The sequence below is a fragment of the Cupressus sempervirens genome, chromosome 1 (genome assembly GCF_028749045.1).
Source record: "Cupressus sempervirens isolate cs-2001-9-10 chromosome 1, ASM2874904v1, whole genome shotgun sequence".
Taxonomy (NCBI): Eukaryota; Viridiplantae; Streptophyta; class Pinopsida; order Cupressales; family Cupressaceae; genus Cupressus; species Cupressus sempervirens.
The window spans coordinates 133,979,179-134,001,319 of NC_143118.1; positions in this window are offsets into that span (position 1 = coordinate 133,979,179).

Sequence of the window (22,141 nt, forward strand, 5' to 3'; positions counted from 1 at the left end):
TCTTACATTAAGAACCTTATCTTTAGTTTGATTTAATCAAATTTATCAATTTGTTGTTTCTCCTCTATCTCATTTCAATTTTGATCATGAGGGTGTAGTAACTATCAACCTTCAATCCTTGAATTAGATTTATCAATCCTATCAATTTCTCCACTTGAGGAAATATTTCTTGAGATTCTTATCTTGGATACGTCAATTTATTTATTTACAAGGGTGTTGACCTTGTCTTTTTCAATTAGCTTATCTTTGTCCTAATGTGTTCCCGGTCATCAATCACATGTCTAAGTTTTTTTGTGATCCCAAATCGATCTCACACTTCAACTACATTCTTTGATTACATGTCTTCTCATAAATATCACACATTAGTCAAAGAGGGGCAAATGTATGAACCTTAAAATGGTCACCTAGACTATGGGCACCCATTCTTCAATTTATCAATTTCCTAAATTAATGCCTTACAATATTTTCAATTCAAATCAATTTTCTTGATCAAATCATAATTATTTCAATTATTTCAAGATTTCCTAAGTTTTGATCATTTCATTAATCATCTTATTTAATTAAACAAAAAATATCCCTTTTAAATAAATAAAATAATCTTATTTAATTAAAAGAGAATCTCTCTTTTAATTAAATAATTTTATCTAATTTAATTAAAATCTCTCTTTTAATTAAATAATCTTATATTATTTAATTAAAATAAAATCCCTCTTTTAATTAAATAAATAAATCCCCACTTAAAGCTCTCTTTTTGATGAGAAAATGAAATAAATCAAATAAAAATAAATCAAGATTTCATTTTAGCACATATTTCTAAGTGGCAAGATTTTTCCTCTCACTTGCCTTTTTAGGGATTTATCCAAATTGCTCTTAAGGATGCATTCCTCTCCATACTTTCCTTTATAAGGAGCCCTCTCCTTCTGAATTTTAGAGATCAAGATTTTATTGTTATTTTGCAAGTTTGGAGAGTGATTTTGGAGGAGAGCTTGAGCACTTGAGCTTGGACATTGCAACTTTTCTTTTCTTGTCTTCTTCTCTCATGCATCTATGGAAATCCATTTAGATTACTCTTACACTTGCATGATATATTAGATAGAATAATATTGCATTTGTATTTTCTTTCATATATTAGTTTGCTTTCATGTGTTGTTATCAAATAGAATAGCTTCCATTTTTATTTCCATGCATATTTCTTGATCATAGAGATAGCACTCTTGCTTTTCCTCTTTGAATCTCTCATTTTATGGTGTACTTGGATGTGCACAAAATAGGTCTAAACTAAGGGTCTCCATTATAAACTCTTGCACTCTGTGGATAGAGGGCTATGAGTCACCATTTGAGACCTCATTCTTTAGCAATATTGGATATAATGATTCATAGAAGTGTGCCAACCTTTTAAGACACAATCATGTGAATCCTTGTTCTGGATTCTAAAGTAAATGAGGGATTTTCCATTAAATTGAAATCCCTTGGTTCAATAAGTGGATTTTCGCGCTACTATATCAATTTGAGAGAGTAATATATTTTTTGGGTTCATGGATCCTTACATGCATAGAAACATAAAGTTTTAAATAGCCATTAATTATCAAATTTATTGCAAATCCTACCATTATGATCATCGGTTATGTTTAATTTTGTTCATGTGGTGCCAATGTTTGGATTTCTGCATCTATTTGATCAGATTTGCCTCAAACTTGCTTCCTCATTGTTTTAAAGGTTATTCATCAAGAATTTGTCCCTTGTTTGAAATCACAAGCAACTAGAAATTATAGTAGCAAGTTACTATTGACTCCTAGGCTTGGAAAGTGAACACCTTGTGTTTTAATGTAAAGAAGATAGCCAAAATTTACTTCCCAATAGTAGTTGGACCTTATTCCTATGCTTCTAGATCCGATGCCTAGAATCTAGTTAAAAGTTTTGATAACAAGATCAAACTAGTGTATGAGGTTTTTAGGCCTCAATATGAGTCGGTGAATTTTGTAAGAGATCATTTGAAACTCAGATATGCTTAGAGACATGCTCCAAACATTGAAGATTATTAGGATGGATGTAATAATAAATACCAAACCAAGGAGAGGTATTGTTCCAGGTTAACAATTGATGAAATTAAGTTATATAATGACTTTTTTGATGTTTCTAATATTGTAGATGATGGATCCTATATGCATCCCTCATCCTTCAAGAAGATCAAGGCAACTCCCATTTTGTCATCCCTTCCTGAAGGACTTATTATCAATACGATGGAAGTCCTAATGCATGGTATCATTAAAAGAATGGACAAATAGGTAGAGTGGACTAGGGTGAGAAAGAAAAGAATGAGAAGTAAAAGCTCTAATGGTGGAGTAGCTTCTAGAGCTTCTTAATCAACTACAGCTACCTCCACCACTGCTGCCACTTCAACAGAAATAAGCCCAACTCAATCCATCAATCAAGGTGGAGATCAATCTCTGAAGAAGAATACCTAGATTTACCTCTACTTGTGGAGGAGGATCTCTCCAAGACACAAGAAAACTTTTGGATAAGGGGAAGGATAAAGAGTGGGATCAAGAAAAATTAGTGGCCAAGCCTTCCTCCCCTGTCCAAGTCATCAATCTTGATGGTGACACCAATCCCATGGATGGTCAAGAGCAAGATGCATCTCCACATGATGATACCTTGGTGCTCTCAGTTACTAAAGTGATTTCTTTCCCCACTACCACTCAGAACAAGTAGACACCCCCAATGGCAAGGAAGCTCTTCAATCCTACAACCCTTTATTCTACAATCAATGTCCTCTCAATCGAGTCATGGTTTGAAGAGACCATTGATTGTAAAAAGTGAAGATATGAGGAAGCTGCCCTATTCAAGGAACTCATCACACAAGATACTTCTTCTCAGCCACAATCATAGAAGATGAAGAAGTAGAAATTTATAGTAGCATTGGCCAATGATCCATCTATTGGTCATATGCTGATGGAAATAACAGAAGCTCAAAAAGAGGGAAAGTTCCTTGAGATCACTTTCAATGACTTTAAGATTAGAATGGTTGACATTGGTATTCTTATGCATGGTTCCATGGTTAATATATGGAAATCAACCAATGAAAATACAGAGGACAAACTAGAAGAGTTAAGGGTAAAGAAAGAGGTACTCAAGGCCTCAAATAAAGAATTAATGTCTTATATTAGAGCTATACTTGGGAGCACATTGACCTGTACATCTGATTTGAGTGTAGAAGAGAATAAGAACTTACTTTTAAAGATATAATAGGAAAGGCAATCCAGTCAAATTAGTCACTCATGGATTGATCAAATGAAGGCTCAAGGTCCCCCTCTCATCAAGAAGCTTGGAAATCTATTGCTAGATATTGTTAAGTTGAGGGAAGTAGTGTTTAGTCATAAAATGACCATGCAAAAAGCAATAAATAAACTGATAGATAAAGGCCTTGTTGCAAGAGGTGATAGATATGAAGACTACCATCACCATGACCCACAGGATCCTCAAAACATGTCAAGAACCATTACTTCATTCGAAGAAATCATTGGAGTTTATAATGGAAATCTCTGTAAGATCAGTAAATGAGCTTAAGGATGTGCATGATCTAGTGCAGAAGGCCATTGATTTTTTTTTTTGAATACTTAAAGTTGTTGCATATAAAATCATACATTTCTAGTAATGGTCAATTGGTGGACATCAAGTGAATGAAAGCCAAATTCCTAGAATTTGTCAATAAATCCACTAATCTAGTTAACTTCCAAATATCAAAGATCTAGGAGCTTTTAGCAGTAGATTCTATCCTAAGATAAGCATCGAAAAAGTTTGAATCAAAAATTGCCAGAGTGGAAGAGCTGATAGAGATGCATGAGTACTAGATGATTCGAGATTATCACATCATAATCTCAAGTGTCGATGAACTGGATAAAGTAATAGATGCAATGAAAGCATATAAAGCTAAGGATGTGACCACTAAGAAAGTTTGATGTTTTGATATTCTCTCTCTCTCTCTCTCTCTCTCTCTCTAGTGGGTAGTCTTGCATGGTTTCAATTTTCTATCTTAGATAGAATAGATTACATTTTAGGATCTAGTTTTGAAAGTCACATAGATTGTTTGAAGTTTTAAGCAATCTTGTTCTACCTCTTTTTCTCTCTATTTGAGAGCATACCCCAAAAACCTAAAAATACATTCATTAAAAATTATGCATTTATAGGGAGTTGTACCTTTCAATTTAGGTGTCTTTGATAGATGACTACACTGACCCATTTTGTGTTAACTACTTTATTTTCCATTTACTATTGGGCACATTAAGAGTCAAGGTATAAGTCATTGAAATTAAGGAGGATAAACTGTTAATCAACACATGCCAAAAATTTTCTATTAATGTTCTTAGTGCATCAATAATAACTTTATCCTCAAGTGGGATTCTACCTTAGAATGACCAAAAAGAAGTCTCATTAGAATTCTCACTTTTCTCTCACCTCACTAAGGCTTTGACTAATGTTGTTCTACTTATCCTTAATGACTTACTTGTTTTTCTTACCATATGAATTTTTGTCATTTCCTTTCCCATTTTGGTTGATGTGAGGACTCGTCGACTTGTATTAACATCTTTAGTACATGATTTTGAACCAATGGATTGGTATGCATCAAAGAGATTTCTAAAATGCTTCTTTGAATACTATTTTCATATGTTCCTCGCTCCAAATTTCTCATTGGCTCTCTAAATTTTAGATTTCTAACCATTTCAACAAGAAGTTGGAATATTCCACTTTGACTTAAATTTTCAAATAGTTATTCCAAATATTTTGATCAATTCTCCTATAATTTCTTTCTAACATTTTATCATGCATTTGCTTCAAAATATTTTCATCAATATCAATTAGAAATTTTGGTTTTCTATGAATTATTCTAGGATATGTTAATGTACATGCATTCTCTATATTTTTATTACGTACATTATGTGCATTCATCATTTCAACTTTAGATGTCACATTAGGGGCATTAGGTGACATAAGTGCATTTCTCACAATCATTTCAAATGGGGTATGTTTAACATTTTTGTTTTTCAAATTAAGTGCATTTGGGACATCAAAATCAATAGGTAGATTTTTTTCACTTACATTAAAAGAATTTGATGATATACCTTCATGTAATCTCCTCATATGCTCCCTTGTTTGCCCTTGTTGCCTCTCATATTCTTTTCCATGATTGTAGATGAAGATTACCCTACAAACAATAACATGAATAGAATACAAAACTAAACAAATTTGTATCATTATTTTATGCTTAATCAAAAGATACAAACATAAACTAGCATATGGACACAAGATTTATAGAATAATTTCATCATTTCCAAGAAAATTACCCTATAAACAATAACATGAACAAAATACATGATCAAATACAAACTTTAAAAAATTCTATGTTTATTTTATGCTCAATCACAAGATGCAAATTTAACATACAATAATAATTTGGCACATGAAAATAGACCAGATTTAGTATTCCCAAGCACAAAAAACCCTGATACTTACATACTTCATAGATAAATACATGTAAAACAACAATAGAATCTTGTGGACCACACTGAAACAATATAATAACCATTGACATGTTATTTTATGTATAATTTTTAATAACCTAATTGGATTATTGAGTCCTGACTAAATTATCCATATCAACTAATAACCCAATCAAGTTTTACAAAACTCAATTAGGTTATTTATTACTACTACACAAAGAGAGTAAGGGATAGAGGGAGACAGAGAAGGGGATAGAGAGATGGAGAAAATGAGAGTGAGTGAGTGAGTGAGTGAGTGTGTGTGTGTGTGTGTGTGTGTGTGTGTGTGTGTGTGTGTGTGTGTGTGTGTGAGTGTGTGTGTGTGAGAGAGAGAGAGAGAGAGAGAGAGAGAGAGAGAGAGAGAGAGAGAGAGAGAGAGAGAGAGAGAGAGAGAGAGAAATGAGGGGATAGGATAAAAAGAGTGTCAGAGAGAGGTGGAGAGAGAGAGAGATTAGGGATAGGATATAGAGAGATATAGAGAGTGTGAGATATAAGGGGATAGGATAGAGAGTGACATAGAGGGAGTTATGGAGAGAGAGGGAGAGGGAGACACACACACACACACACATAGAAATTAGGTGACGGGATAGATAGATATAGGTATATATATAGTGTGTGTGAGAGAGATAGAAGGGGATAAGATAGAGAGTGATAGAGAGGGAGTGATGAATAGAGAGAGAGAGAGAGAGGTTTAGGGTTAACTCAAAGAGAGACAAAGGCTAAGGGTAACAAGTTAGAGAGAGAGGTTAGGAGTCAGTAAGAGAATATGATAGGTTAGTATTTGAGAGAGATTTTGGAGTGAGTATGTGTGAGAGAGAGAGATATTTTAGGGTTAGTGAGAGAGAGGGGGCTTAAGGGTTCTTCAGAGAGAGACAATGCTTAAGGGTAATAAGCTAGAGCAAGAGAGAGAGGTTAAGAGTTAGTGAAAGAATGCAAGAGGTTAGGATTTAGTAAGAGAGATATATGTTAGCATTCATTTTTACCTATTGGTTTAATATTTAGAAAACAATGACTACCTCTTTTAGACTATTCTTAATTAAAATTAATGGTAAATAAACTTTTGATGACATAGGATTGATTTATCTACATCATGTTGTATATCTATTCAATATCTTTCCAATATATTTTTAATGGAGTCAATTGAACTCCGTATGTGAAATTTAAGGCCTCCTTAGTAAAGTTTTTTTTTAGTTCTTCAAAACCTGATCAGGTTTCATAACTCAATTGGGTTTTAAATGCGCCTTTTCATTTTCATAACCTAATCAGGTTATTCAAATCCTAGAAACCTAATTGGGTTATGCCTTGGTGATAGCCTAGGGAAATGACCCAAAGGCTTGGGAGAATGTTTTCCCTCCATTTTGTTTCCTTTAGACATTTTTTCATCTTCTAAGATGAATTCTTTTCTTTGCCTTTATTAGGTTTGCTAATGGTGAAGTGGGTATCTCTAAAATTGCCACCATAATATTACACCTCTTCTTAACTTTCTAACAATATTTTTATTTTTATTTTTGAAAAACTTTAACATGGTAAACTTTAATTTCTTTTACCAATGCCTTGACATTTCTCATAGACATATCTCTACCATTTTTTAATAACTTTTAATATACTTAAAAAAATTCAAAATAAACTATTAATTATTGTTCTACACATGATTCTATTCACATTTTTAAAAAAAAGTTTCCATTTTTTATTGTTTTGGTGTAAGTTATGCTTAGCACACAAATAGGTACCAAAATTTCAAGATTTAGTTAGCTCAATAATTCATTAAAAATATGATATTCATCCAAAAATTACAAAAAATATATAATTTTTTTAGATATGAATCTTAACTATCATCCTACCAAAGGGATGTTCAAAATAGTGAATATAACTATGTCTTTTGTGTTGCACACAAAAATAGCTATGTTATATTTTCTAAAAAAATTAGGAACTATTTTTTGTGTGTGCAGGGTTTGACCCACCTTATCTTATTTGATTTTTAAAAAATCTAGTAGTTTAAAAACTAGATCTAGATTACTACAATTTATATGTTTTACACATCTTTTCATTTTGAGTGGATGACCCTCAAACATCTCTTCCAAGTTCTAGTTTACCTAATTTTAGAAAAAAGGTCTCCACTTATACCCCCTATTGTACACCATCTTGGTGCACTCACCCATAATTATCTAAATAGGATTCATTAGTTGTATGACTTAAACTATAAAATATAGATGTCTAAGGTTCCCTAGTTACTAGGTGACTTAGTGGTAACTAGTCCTAGGTGATAACGAACCACTAAAATTCTAACTTGTACCTACTAAATAATAACAAACTAAAATTGTAGAGTCCAAATAGATAGGGGTCTAAGTTACTCACCTTTGTCTCAATTGTAGTCATTGTTTTCCAATGCTCTCAAAAATTTAAGAAATTGAGACTTTTCTATCAATCAAAATGGAAAGAACCTACTAATCAATAAATGTATTTATACTAATCATTTTTGGTGAATTCTGCACGAATATTATACCATATAAAAAATATTTGGTGAAGCCCACATAATAAAAATACATCTTATGTAGTTTAAAATCTGGCTATGGTCTGTCCAATATATGACCGTGCATAATATATTTGGTGAAATTGAATTAGTGTGGGACACATGTCCACATATTTATGTGGTGAATATTGTCCCTCTCCTATAAATTGTTTTTAAAACCATGGGAAAAGTTAGGCCATCCAAAAAGTTCCCTTCAAAAATCATAGGAAAATGTGTTCATATTTGTCTTCTGAAAAAGTTAATTTTGATTGGTTGTATCACATGAAAAGGAGTTTCGATGGCATAAATCCTACGGTGATGGGCTTGGGGGTGTGACCCATTTTTGGTAAAGTTGGGGTGATACGACCTGCCATATATGTAAAAAATATTTACCAAATCAACATAGGCTATGTACAAAATTCACCAATTAGTGAATATTTGACACTAAAGTAAAGCATGGTTGTCTTCTACTGACATGCACAATAATCTTGTAGGTCTCATTGCTATCATGTAACTTTTCTCCTACATCTTGTTGAAATTGGTGAAGGTGTTCAACAAAAACTTCTCCATAATCACTAGTTTTAACCTCCAATGGTAGTGGAATGAGATCATCAACATCTTTAGTATTCTTATCATAGACAATTTGAATAGGATATTTTCCTATTGATCTATTAACAAAACTATTATAGTAAAATATTACTTGGGTTAGTATCAAGTCCCACTGCTTGGGCTTTTCAACAACAATGCACTACAATAAATTTCTCAAACTTTGATTGACTACCTTTGTTTTCCCATTATTTTAGGAGACTAAACACTTCCAAACTCTAACTTGGTCCCCAATTTATTCCATAAAGTACTCCAAAAATGACTCAAAAATTTATTATCTCTATTAGATACAATAGTCTTTGGAACACCATGTAAGTGAATAATTATGAGAAGAATAGCTTTGCTATACTGGTTTTATCATTAGTTTTTCTTGGACAAAAAAAATGAACCATCTTTAAAAACTGATGAATACATGTAAAAATAGAATTAGTACCTTGTTAAGTGTGTAGAAATTCCAACACAAAACTCATACTCAATATGTCCATGGTTTAGTGGGTAATAGTAAAAGCATTTACAAGCCAGTATTTTATGAGTGTCCTTTAGCCACTTGATAGATTCTAAACCTTGCCACATATTTAATGATATCTTTTTTCATTGTTGTCCAATAGTATGTATGTTCAAATAAAGTTATTATCTTTTCCTTTCCAAAATTCTCATCCAATCAACCACTATGAAATTCCCTAATAATATTTTCCCTTATAGAGTCAACTGGTATACATAGTTGTATTTTTTTAAAGAAATATCTTGTATAAAATATTCAATTTTCACATGATCTAGATTGCCAAAATATGGAGCCTTTTTTTGTTATACAATCTCTCAAAAATCATCAACAAACTCATATAAAGCTTAATAGCATCAAAATCAATTACGTTAGTTTCTATGGTGGTTAATAGTACAACATGCCTACTCAAAGCATCAACAACCTGGTTTTTTTTTCCAATCTTACACTTCAAAATAAAGGTAGATCCCTATAATAAAGAGATCCAAATTTCCTTCCTATTATTCAACTTCTTATGTGCATTTGGTATGACAGGACAATATGATCTAAAAATAAGACAAACTCTTGTGGAACTAGATAGTATCTCCAATGCCTTAATGCTTGAATAATTTCATAAAATTCTAGATCATAAGTAGAATAATTCTTCCTCACTTCATTCAATTTTTTACTAAATAAAGCTATACTTTAACCTTCTTGTCTAAGAACAACATCTATTCTAACATGGGAGGCATTACATTCTACTACAAATACCTTATCAAAATTTAGAAGTTCTAGTATAGAAGTCTCAATGATAAGGGCTCAACTTGAGAAAAAATAAATGTAATATGAAAGGAAACTTATATTATCTAAAATAATAAGTTATTACATGCATTACGACAAAAATAGACCCAACTACATGCCATATGGGCTACAATTCTATATAAAAAACTCTTCTCATAGTACCTTGTCCCAAATTCCACCAAAAAATTCCTTACACCTTAAAAATGGACCTCAAGTAGTCTAACTTAGGGTTAGGGTTAGGAATACAATTTGCATTTTTTCATTTTGTGTCTAGCACAAAAATAGATGATTCTATAATTCAATTAGAATTTGGTGCAAAAATAGAAGGTTCTAGAAAAAGGTCAAACTTCTACGAGGCATAACTTTTGATCCAGACTCTCATTGATGAACTATTTACATTTCTAAAATACTCTTTAAGAACCTTATATTCCATGAGTCTCATATGGCCATTGCCATTTTTTGGGGTTGTATGAGGCCAATTAGTGCCTCAAAATCAACTCTAAAGTGTTTCTAGGATGTCTCCGAGCAAAAAAAAGTTGATATAACTTTCAAACAATGAAGCCTTTTGACTTGATTCTTTTTCTGGAGTTCTTGAATTTTAAATTACAACCTCCCCTCCAACTTACACCCTCTAACTCTTCGTAAGTATTTATGTATAGAAAAATAATTTATTTTTTTACATTTGTACATATCCCAAGGTGTACAAAAATACCAACCTAGAAAAATAATAATAGAAATTTGAGAGGAAAAGTCTCTATTTTGCCAAAATGGGTATCAAAAAATGCAACACATAAAATTGAAACTATATTTAGACATATTTTTGGGTGATATATGATTTCCCTTACATCATTGGATGCTTCTACATCATACACCCAAGGTAATTTGAGAAGTGACCCTATCATGCCTCAATTGATTGAGGAAAACTCAAGTGGTCATTGTCTACTTTAGAATACTAGTTTGAGTCTTCCAAGATTCATCCTTCCACTTCACAAGATACTACTCATACTACATATTTCTAGTACTCATTCCCACACAACTATCCATGATTTATTCAATCTCCTCCTTCTCAGAGGTATGAATTAGGCATGGCTTCAGAATTGGTTCCTCCTTTATACCATATTTTTTATAATTTTTTAATTTGCAACATTTAAAATAGGAGAAATTTGTATTCCATTTGGCATTCCCAACTCATATGCATTCCCTCAATCATGTTTCTTCATAATCTTGTAGGGACCAAATTTATTCATCTTTAACCTTTTGTAGGTGCTCGTTGGAAATCATTATTTTATAAAGTAGATTGTGACTTGGTCCCCAACTTGGAACTCCTTATGCCTCCTCTTTTGATTTTCCCTAGCATTATATTGCATGTTAATCTTGGTTATATTCTTACACACTCTTCATGTAGGTTCTTGACATATTCAACAAAGTATTTTTCCTCAGCACTAGTCTCACTTCCTTGCTCCTATCTTCCTCAATTATGGTGCAGTCCTTGGATTACTCCCATACACAAATTGGAATGGTGACCTACTAGCACTCATGTTCATAAAATTATTTTAAGTAACTATTCTCCATGGTAGAACCAAATTCCATACCTTGGGCTCATCCCCTACAAAACACCTCAATAGATACCCAAACTTCTATTCACAAATTCAATTCATCCATTACTTTGTTAGTGATGTTTAGAAGTGAATTTCAACTCTATATTCAAATTCTTCAACATGGTTCTCGAAAAATTCCCAAAAAACTTTTTATCTTAGTCTGAAACTATACTCTTTAGAAGACCATGTAACCTCACTACCTCTGAAAAAATCTGCAATATAAATCTCATCATGGGTCTTGTTGAAAGGAATGAAATGAGCCTTCTTAGAAAACATATTAACCACCAAAAATATTAAATCATTACACCTTTGCATCGTTGGCACCCCAAGAAAAAAAATCCATAATTATCTCTTCCCAGAGCCTTGATAGAACATGAAATGGTTGATAAAGTCCATTATTCTAACCAAATCCTATAGTTATCTAGCACACTTGACAAATGTGCACAAATTTCTTCATATTATTTGACAACTGAGGCCAAAAATAATCTTCACGAATAATGGTAACAGTCTTATCTTGACCAAAGTCTCATACCATTTCTTCACTATATTTCTCTTTAATCAAGTTCTCTCTTAGGGAACTCCTCGAAATGCATAGATGACTCCCATTGAATAACATACCACCTAGGATCATCTAGACTAGTCAACTTGTCTTATCTATATTTATAAGTTCCTTTAAATCCTTCTAAGCCTCTACAAAGTTAGGATCCTCAGGTTACAAAGTCTTGAGTTCATTGAACCCAACCACCTCAAACTAAATTTCTTTTAGTAATAATTATATCCTACTTAATGTATCTACAACCCTATTAGATTTTCCCCTTCCATATTTCAATAAAAATGTATACCTCTATAGAAACTCTACCTATTTCAAGTGCTTTAGATTCAATTTTACATGGCTATCTAGATACTATGATGCCTAATGATTAGTAAATAGAAAAATTCATTTGGTAATAAATAATGCCTCCATTTCTTTAATGTCTTACATATTGTAAAAAACTCTTGATCATAAATTTAATATTATTTTTGCATCATTTAATTTATCACTAAAATATGTAATAGGCTTACCTTATTGGCTCAACATAGCTCTAATAAGACTATAATTGACATCACAATCCACCTAGAGCACTTTGTTTGAATGAAGGTGTGCTAATGCATGTTTTTCTTTCACCTTCTTCTTCAATAACTCAAAACTTCTTATAGTTCCTATAGTCTTGATGTAGTACAAGGCCAGTGTATCCCCCAAGGAGATGACCAAAAGCCCCAACAAAGACTATTATAGATACAACAAGATACAATTAAAAATAACATCTCTTTTTAACAACAAATCTTGTATTACATCAAATGAATACCATATATGCTAGGTTGTAAGTCTTGAAAATAAAAGAGGAATAACTAAGAGGGGAGGGGTGAATCAATTTCCACAAAATAAATCCTAAATCCCTTATATGTCATAATAAACATAAACTTTACTAAAAAAATTGATGCTTGATAAACACAAAGTCACTCAGTTTACACTAGAAAATGTTGTAACTCGGTAAACACAAAAATAACTTGACAACTTCTTAACATGTAAATTTTAAGACATTATATGTGATTAAACTTACATAACTTAGTTGCATACATATAAAAGAAATACCATGAACACAAGTGGCACCAAGATTTTACGTGGAAACCCAAATTGGGAAAAACCACCAATTGCAACTAGTTACTAATTTTCACTCTTCTAAAGTAAGTCGTGTTAGGAGCCAAACCTATTAAAGGTTACAAAAGACACTATTAGGTGTGACCCTGTTAGAGGATTTAATCACCCTATTAGGAGTGACCTTGTTAGAGGTCCTTAGACACTTCAATAGAAATTTCACCTTGTTAGAGGATTTACAAATAGTCATTGAGCCAACTCTGTTAAGAGATTTAGATCACTGCTACAATGGTTATTAGAGAGTAACAATGAGATGACCCAATTTCTGATGCAACTAAATTGTTGATTGCAAATCTCAATTCTAGCTTGTATGCTTGATCCTTTTTTATTGAATGTATCTTTGTAGCTCCACAAGGATATTCTACTTATCCTTCTAATTCACTTCCTCTAAGCATCATCTATTCTTCAATATTGTTCCACATTCAATCTTCAACTTGACCTTATACTTATACCTTATGCATTATCAAGTCAGCTTGAATAAATCTTAGAATAATTAATATTCATCTCCTCCGTTAGCTAGAACTAACAAATGAATATATTGAACTCAATATGCCAAAACAAAAAAATCCTTCGTTAGCCAACCCTACTCACTAGACACTAACTCAGAAACAATTTTTCTATGTTAACCAAGTGAACTCAGTTAACACTGCATCTTCACAAACTTTCTTTGGTAATCAAGTGATCTTGATTAACATTGATTCCATCTTTCTTTCATTGACCAAGTGATATTGGTTAACACTCATCTTCTTCAAACTTCCCTTTGACACCTAAGTGAACTTAATAGTCACTAACTTATGAACTTGACAAAATCTAGAATACTCAGTAGACACAAGAAACTATCTTCATTGCTCAAGTGAGCTCGACATAAAGTAACTAGTAAAGATATGAAATTTTGTGTAATATCAAAGACAATATACAATTTTTCAATTGTTTTCAACAATCTACCTCTTTGGTATTAATGGCAACATAACATTTCATAATACAATTAAATTCCAAAGAAAAATAAAGTAAGGAAAATATCCTTAGTTTCAATCTAATTCTCATCCATGAGAACTTCGTCTATCAGTGTGAACTCTCTCTAACTTTAGTTTCTCCCTCTATTAGAAAACTCTTCCTCTTTGATATGAGACTAAGTTCTTCCTCTTTGACATCTTCAAAAAAAAATTCTATGATATGAAAAACTCTCCCTCTTTGACATCTTATGCCAAAGACAATATTCAATGATATCAATGTACCTGATGTGTAGATTCATATATAATATATCCCTTCATTGCTGCATCAATTGTATTGATCTTCAACATACTCTGGTTGATGCAACACTAAACTTCATTTATTAAGCTTTAGATAGGGGAATAACCCCTAACTTACCTCTTAGATACAAAAATGCATCATTAGGTAATGGCTTTGTGAATATGTCTGCAATTTGTTCTTTTATATTCACATATTCTAATCTTACCTCTTTATCTTGCACTAATTCTCTTAGAAAATGATATTTTATAGAAATGTGCTTGGTCTTGGTATGAATCATAGAATTCTTTGATATATTAATTGCACTTGTATTATCATAAAAGATAACCACTAGATCCTTGATTTGTGCCTTCATACCTACCAGTAGTTGCTTGAACCAAACAACATTGGAGCAATTAACTGTTACTACCACATACTTCACTTCCTCTATAGACTAAGAAATGTAATTATGCTTCTTACTTGTCCAAGACAATAGTCTTTTACCAAGAAATAATTCTCCATCACTGGTGCTCTTGCTATCATCAACACTTCCTACCCAAACAACATTTGTGAATGTTTTCAAATGTAGATTGCCTCCTTTCTTGTACCATAATCCATAGTCTTTAGTACCCTTCAAATATCTCATGATTATCTTGATTTCCATCATATGGTTTTCTTTAGGATGTGTTGAGAATCTTGCCACCATACCAATTGCTAATGCAATATCAGGCCTTGTATGTACTACATATTGTAGTTTTCCAATCATTCATCTGTATGTGGTCTGATCTACCTCATTGGAATCATCATTTCTAAAAAGCTTATGTCCAATAGACATAGGTGTTCCAACTAGTCTTGAATCTTACATACCAAACTCCTTTAGTATCTCCTTTTTATATGATTGGATTGAGTAATGTAGATGTCATTTTTCTTCTGTTGAATCTATAATCCGACAAAGAAGTTTATCTCCAAACAATCACATTTGAAATTCTTTACTCATATCTTCTGAAAAAGATTTGCATAAGTCACAATTTCTAGTAAATAATGTTTCATCCACAAATATTTCAGCCAAGACAATCTTCTTGTCTGGTCCTTCTTTGATATACAGACTGATGTTACCATTTGTTCTTTGAGAACCAATATTTATCAAGTAGTTATGAAGCCTTTCATACCAAGCTTTAGGAACTTGCTTGAGACCATACAATCCTTTGTGCAATTTACAAACCATATCCTTTTTTCTAGGATCCACAAAACCTTCAAGTTATTCTATTTAGACTTCCTCTTCAAGAATACCATTCAAGGATGCAAATTTCATATTCATTTGATAAACTTTAAATCCTCTATGTAAAACATAAGAAAGTAAAATTCTAACACCTTCTAATGTTGTAACAGGAGAAAATGTTTCACGATAATCAATACCTTCTACTTGAGAATAGCCTTTGCATACAAACCTTGCTTTGTTTTTAGAAACTTCTCCATCTTCATTCAGCTTATTTCTAAAAACCCACTTTGTGCCAATTACATTTTTATCCTTGGGTCTAAGAACAAGAGTCCAAGTCTTATTCCTATCTATTTGTTCTATCTCTTCATTCATAGCTTTAGTCCAACTTTCATTATCCAAAGAATCTTTCACTGGTCTAGGTTCAAATTCAACAAGCAAACATGTACCTTTCAATTTGTTTCTTGTCATTATTCCATCTAATTTATCTCCAATGATCTAATTAGGTGCATGATGCCTTCTAATATATCTTGCTAACACAATTCCTTTGGATTTAGAACTTGTTTCACTAGCTTTTCCATGATCTTTTATAGCAAGTTCAAGTCCCATTTTCTATGACTTAGGTCCACTAGACTCAGTTTTCTCTAACAATAGCCTGGTAGCTTCTAACTGTGACTCAGGTCCTTCAGACTATGACTTGGGTTGCACTAGTTGCAACTCAATAGCCTTTGGATATTTTGGGGAATCATGAGATGAAGTCTATTGACTTCCATTTGGATTTTGTAATGTATTAGGTTCGTAGTAAAAGAATATTTTGTAATCCTCAGGTTCTTTTCTACTCTCTTCTTCACTCTTTTTTGCAAACTCATCAATTCTCACATGTACACTTTCTATGATCTTATGAGTGGATAAATTTAAAAATTTGCATGCCTTACTTCTATAGGAGTATCCTAGGAATATGCCTTCATCACCTTTGACATCAAATTTTCCTTTCCTAAACTCTTTTAGAATATAACATTTTCTACCAAATACTTTCAAGTAACTTACATTGGATTTTTAGCCATACCATAGTTCATAAGGAGTTTTATTTGAGTCTTTCTTTAGTTGTACTCTATTCAACATATGCACTACAATACCAATTTTTGGTTTCCAACATTTGATTGCAACACTCTTCTCTATCATCAAAGTTCTTGCACAATTCATGATGGATATGTTCCTTCTTTTAGCTATACCATTCTGTTGTGATGTACCAGGAGATGATACTTGTCTTTTAATTCCTTTTTTAATGAAGAATTCATTAAAATCATTAGAATTGAATTCACCACCTCTGTATGATCTCAAACACTTCAAATTATTTCCAATTTCTTTCTCTACTCTTGCTAGATAGCACTTAAACTTTTGAAATTTTTCAAACTTATCTTTTAGATACATTACAGTCATTATTCTAAAGTAATAATCAACAAAAATAATAAAATACTTATCTCCATTGTAGCTTTCTATTCTAATAGATCCACATAAGTCTGTATGGACTAGCTCAAAGAATTCTTCAAAATGATAGTCCTTTCTTTTGAAACTATTTTTTCATAGGACCATATCAACTTTCCTTGGACTAGGAATACCTCTCACTCTTTTGTTCTTGCTTATCTTGATTAGATTATCAAAGTTCACATGACATAACCTTTTATGCCATAACTAGCCTTCTTCTACTTAAGCAATGAAATATGAAAATTCACTAAGATCTAGGTAGATTAGGTTAATTTTCATTTGTTTACCAGACCCAATCAAATTTCCTTTTCCATCTAGCAGCTTGGCCTTCCCATTCATGAATTTGACCTTGAATCCAATGTTATTCAACTATGCCATAATTGGTACATTATGATTTATCCCTTCAACCCAATAAGCATTATCACATCTAAGTTCATTAGTTAGTGAGATACAACCTTTTCTTTTTATGCAACATGGTTCATTGTTTCCAAATCTCACACTTCCACCATCATAATGTTCCATATGTTCAAAATTTGTTTTGTCATTAGTCATATGATGTGAGAAACCACTATCAATAATCCATGTATTATTTTTATAACATGAGAGATAAGTTCCATTTTATCTCCTTCATCTTCATATTCACCTTTTACAACAATATAGACCATTTCATCATCTTCGCTATTGTTTAAATCTTTAGCCATAAAACAAGATTTCTTACCTTTTTCCTTATAGTCCTTGAAGTTCTTGAAATCCTTCTTTCCTTTGTATTTTCTATGATTCTTTTCATATATGTCTTCTCTATTTGGATACCTTGCAACAAAATGTCCAACTTCTTCACAAGAGAAACATATCAAGGGAATTTTACCTTTGTACTTTCCTTTTCCTTTGGGATATCTTTTTGTAAGTAATGCTTCAATGGCTTTAGGATCACTGTTAGAATTATCTTCCTCTTCACTTTTAGACTATTTTCTATTTGACCTTTTTTCTTTCTTCTTGAGTGATACCTTGGCTTCAAATATAGACTCAAGATTGCTAGAACTAGGAGTATAATTATTATAGTTATCTAGTTCAAATGCAATCAATCTTCCACCCAGAGCATCCAAGTTTATCTTGTAATTTTGATCACATCTCATCTCTTGAATATTAGACACTTTGATTGCATAGATAGGAAGAAGGGTTCTAAGTACCTTTCTTATTGTAAGAATTTCCCTAAGGGAAAAATTCATCTAAGAACTAAGAACTCAAACACAAGCACAACTGTAGACCAGAAAGAGAGAGTATGATCATAATGACAATATATTCATTCAATATGCATTATGAAAGTATAGTAGGAGTGCCTATATATAAAGACCTCTGAGATACATCTAGAATGCCTCATAATCAGCACTATGATATGTCATACAACTAGGCACATGTCCACCAGATATGGGTTATCCTCCATTAAGCATGGAAGTAAGTGTGGTGATGAGAGGATAAGCTTGCAAGGGTATGACACACAAATTAGTGTTGTAGACACCATGTGCTAAAATAGAGTTGTGTACTCCTATGTTGTCAACATGACAACTCAAAAAGGTGTGCAAACCCCTAAGTGTCTCACAAAATAAAATAATAAAATAATGCATTAACCTAAGTAAACTTAAGTAAGTGTAAATATTAAGTATGTATTTAAACCAACACCCCCCCCCTTAAGTGCAACTTAGGGGAGTGCCCTTAAGCTTATAAAAACTAGTATGAAATGTAGGATGGGTTCCAATTACTAGGCCATGTTAGGTACCCATGTACATAATGAAAATGCAATCCCTCATAAAGCGGAGAAAGAGAGAAAACCTCATGGGAAAAACCCTCCCCCAAAAAGAGAGATGAATAGGGATGCATGGATGGATGGAGTAATCAAGACCCCCCCATTATGACATACATCTAGTATTATACAAAAGTGAAGAATGAGAAGAACAAGAACCTCATAAGAGGAAAAAATCCCCATCATATGAAAGAAGAGGAAGAGAGACAAGGTAGTCCCCCCCTCCCCCTCCCAAATGAAGAATGCTGACAAGTGAAAGCTGCTCCAAGGAAGAAGATGGTCCAAGAGTGCAAAATGATGCTCCTCCCCTTTGGAAGAAATAAAGGCAAAGGTATAATCCTAAAGATGTATGGTGGCCCTGTAACCTGTCAAAGTATCACTGCGTTGATTCTGATGTTCACCCTTCCAACTAATATGAAAAGAATGAATGTAGATCTGGCAAGGCTGTCTATTGAACCTGTCCCAATGAACCATCTATCTCCTCAACTAACAAAGAGACCTTTGACAATTGTTGTACATAAGGATCCACAATCATGCCAACCTATAAATATTGATTATGTAGAGAATGGATATGAGGGTCAGAGTGAGCCCTCATAACAACTATAGAAGGATCACCTTCATCAAAGAGAAGATGTAAGTCCTCAAGGCTATCTCCCAAGTCAACTGAAGCTAGAGTTGGAAGATGAGATGTACCATACTTTTTTGGACCTTTCACTATGGTAAGATAAGCATGTGGATTGAACTAATGATGTGACCTCTCACTACAACTGTCGATAGAACCCCATGTGTTTGAACCTATTGAAGCACTATCGCTAGTGTCACTATCAATTTCCACTATGTATGATGTTCAAAGAGGATTAGAGGATAAGTTGGGTGAACTTTCCTCAAATTGAACATCCTTCTCCATAAAATATCATTAGTCTTTGGATCCATTAGTCTATATGCCTTAGCATTGTCTTCATAACCAATAAAGGTACAAGGCCTAGGTGTCAGTGCCTTGCAACCCCTGGAAGATAGGTTTGCTCATGCTGGACAACTAAAGACTCTAAAATGATTCACAACTAGTTTTTTATCACACCATGCCTCAAAAGGAGTCTTACCATCTAAGGTATTATGAGGAGATCTATTAAGTATGTGAGTTGCACTACTAATGGCTTAAACTTAAAGTGTAGGATCAAGAGACTTGGCTTTTATCATGCAACTTGCCATGGTTTTGAGAGTCCTAGTCCTCATAGCTACAACATCTATCTTATGTGGATTGAATGTTGGTGGATTCTAAAGATCAATTCCCTCAAGTTTGCAAAAGTCCTTAAATCTTCTATCTACATATCTATTCTCATTGTCCACTTGTAGTACCTTGATGGCTTTCCTAGATTTGTGTTCAACATGAGTCTTAAATTCTTGAAGCTTATGAACCACTTCATTATTTTTATGAAGGAAGTAGACACAAGTGAATCTTGAAAATTCATCAACAAATGTAAGTATATAGCAGCCTTGGCTGACTAAAGTCACTACAAAGGGTCTTGCTAAAGCCATGAAAACCAACTGAAGAACAACAAGATCTCTAGAAGACTTCCCTTTATCATACTTCTCCTTGAGATTCATATCCACTGAACATGATGAACACTCCCCCTTAGAAAATTTGATATTAGGTAGACCTTTGACCATGTGTTTGAAGCAAAGTTGCTAAAGATGGTGGAAGGAAAAATGATCAAACCGCTCATGCCATAAGTTCATTTGTGAAGTAGAGTGAGTCAATAAGGCTTGAGAAGGAGACTTAGTCACAAAGTGGGAGAAGGAATAAAGCCTTTTGTCATCATTGACTTTCCCCAATGCAACTAATGAATCATCTCTAAGACTACACACCATCATGAATCTGGAAAGAACTCAACTTTATGACCATCTCCAAGGTGAGTGATTTGGTAAACTAAGAGGAGATTGGAGCTAAGGTTTGGAATGTAGAGAACATCTTTGAATTCCCCATTTTCCATGTCCACATGTCCTTTACCTTCAACTTCCATTTTAGTATCATCTCCCATGAAGATGTGTGGTACCTTTAATTGCTTCCATGAAGAAAAGTCTCCCTTTGAAGAACCCATATGATAGGAGGCACCTAAGTCAAGTATCCATTCTAAAGAAGAACTTGTGTTTGCCATAAGTGCTTGCCCTTTACTCTTTGAAGAGGTTGGAGTTGAATCCTTGGAAGTACCTAGCACTTGAATCTTGTTCTTCCTAAGTAGGTTTTCTAACTCATCAATTCTTTTTGTCTTGCAATGATGCTCATCATGATTTGGCTTTTTGCAATATGCACAAAATAGTTTTTCCTTCTTTTCATTACTTCCCTTCTTGTTCAAAGAAGAACTACCTTGTTTTGAGGAGGATTTTTGTGTCTTAGATTGTGATTTCTACTTCCACTGCTTCGTGTTGTTGTTGCTTTCCCCTCCTTTACTTGATTGGTGCTCATCACTAGCCACCAAGGCTTTGGTCTTTGATGACTTGAGAAGTCCTAAATCCATCAACTGGGATTGATCAACAATCAACATCTCTAAAAATGCATCAAATGAAGGCTTCTAGTAAGCAGATCCCATGGTTAACCTGTCAGTTTTAAAACTCAAAACAAAGGAAGCATACTCTGAAGGTAGCCTCTTCAAGATATGATGAACCAACTTTTCATCCTTCATGGGATTACCACAGTCTTTAAGAAGTGCTTTGGTGATGTAATCCTGAATTGTGTCAAAATTATTTGGATTCAAGAGAAGTAGATCATCCTCAATCTAAAATCCCTTTTCTTCATCCACCTTACCATATAATGCTACAAGTTTGTTCCAAGCTGGTTTTGATTTTGTCCAACTAGCAATGTGAAGAAAGAGATCTCTATGAAAACAATTCCTGATAGCTCCTAAAGCCTATCAGTGTTGAGCTTACCAATTAATGAGTTCTTTAGCATTAGTAGGTTTGGTAATTGTACCATCAACATAAAGACTATATCCTTTTTCCATTAATCTACTCCATGCAATATCTTTCCATGTAGAATGATTGTGTGAAGTTAGAGGAGGACATATAAAGCCCATGATGCAGAAAATGAAAAGATCACAAAAGAGAGACACAAGAACACAATACACACCCCCCTTTTTCACTCAATCAAAATACACCCCCCCCCCAAAAAAAAAAAAAAAAAAATGCTTTTGGC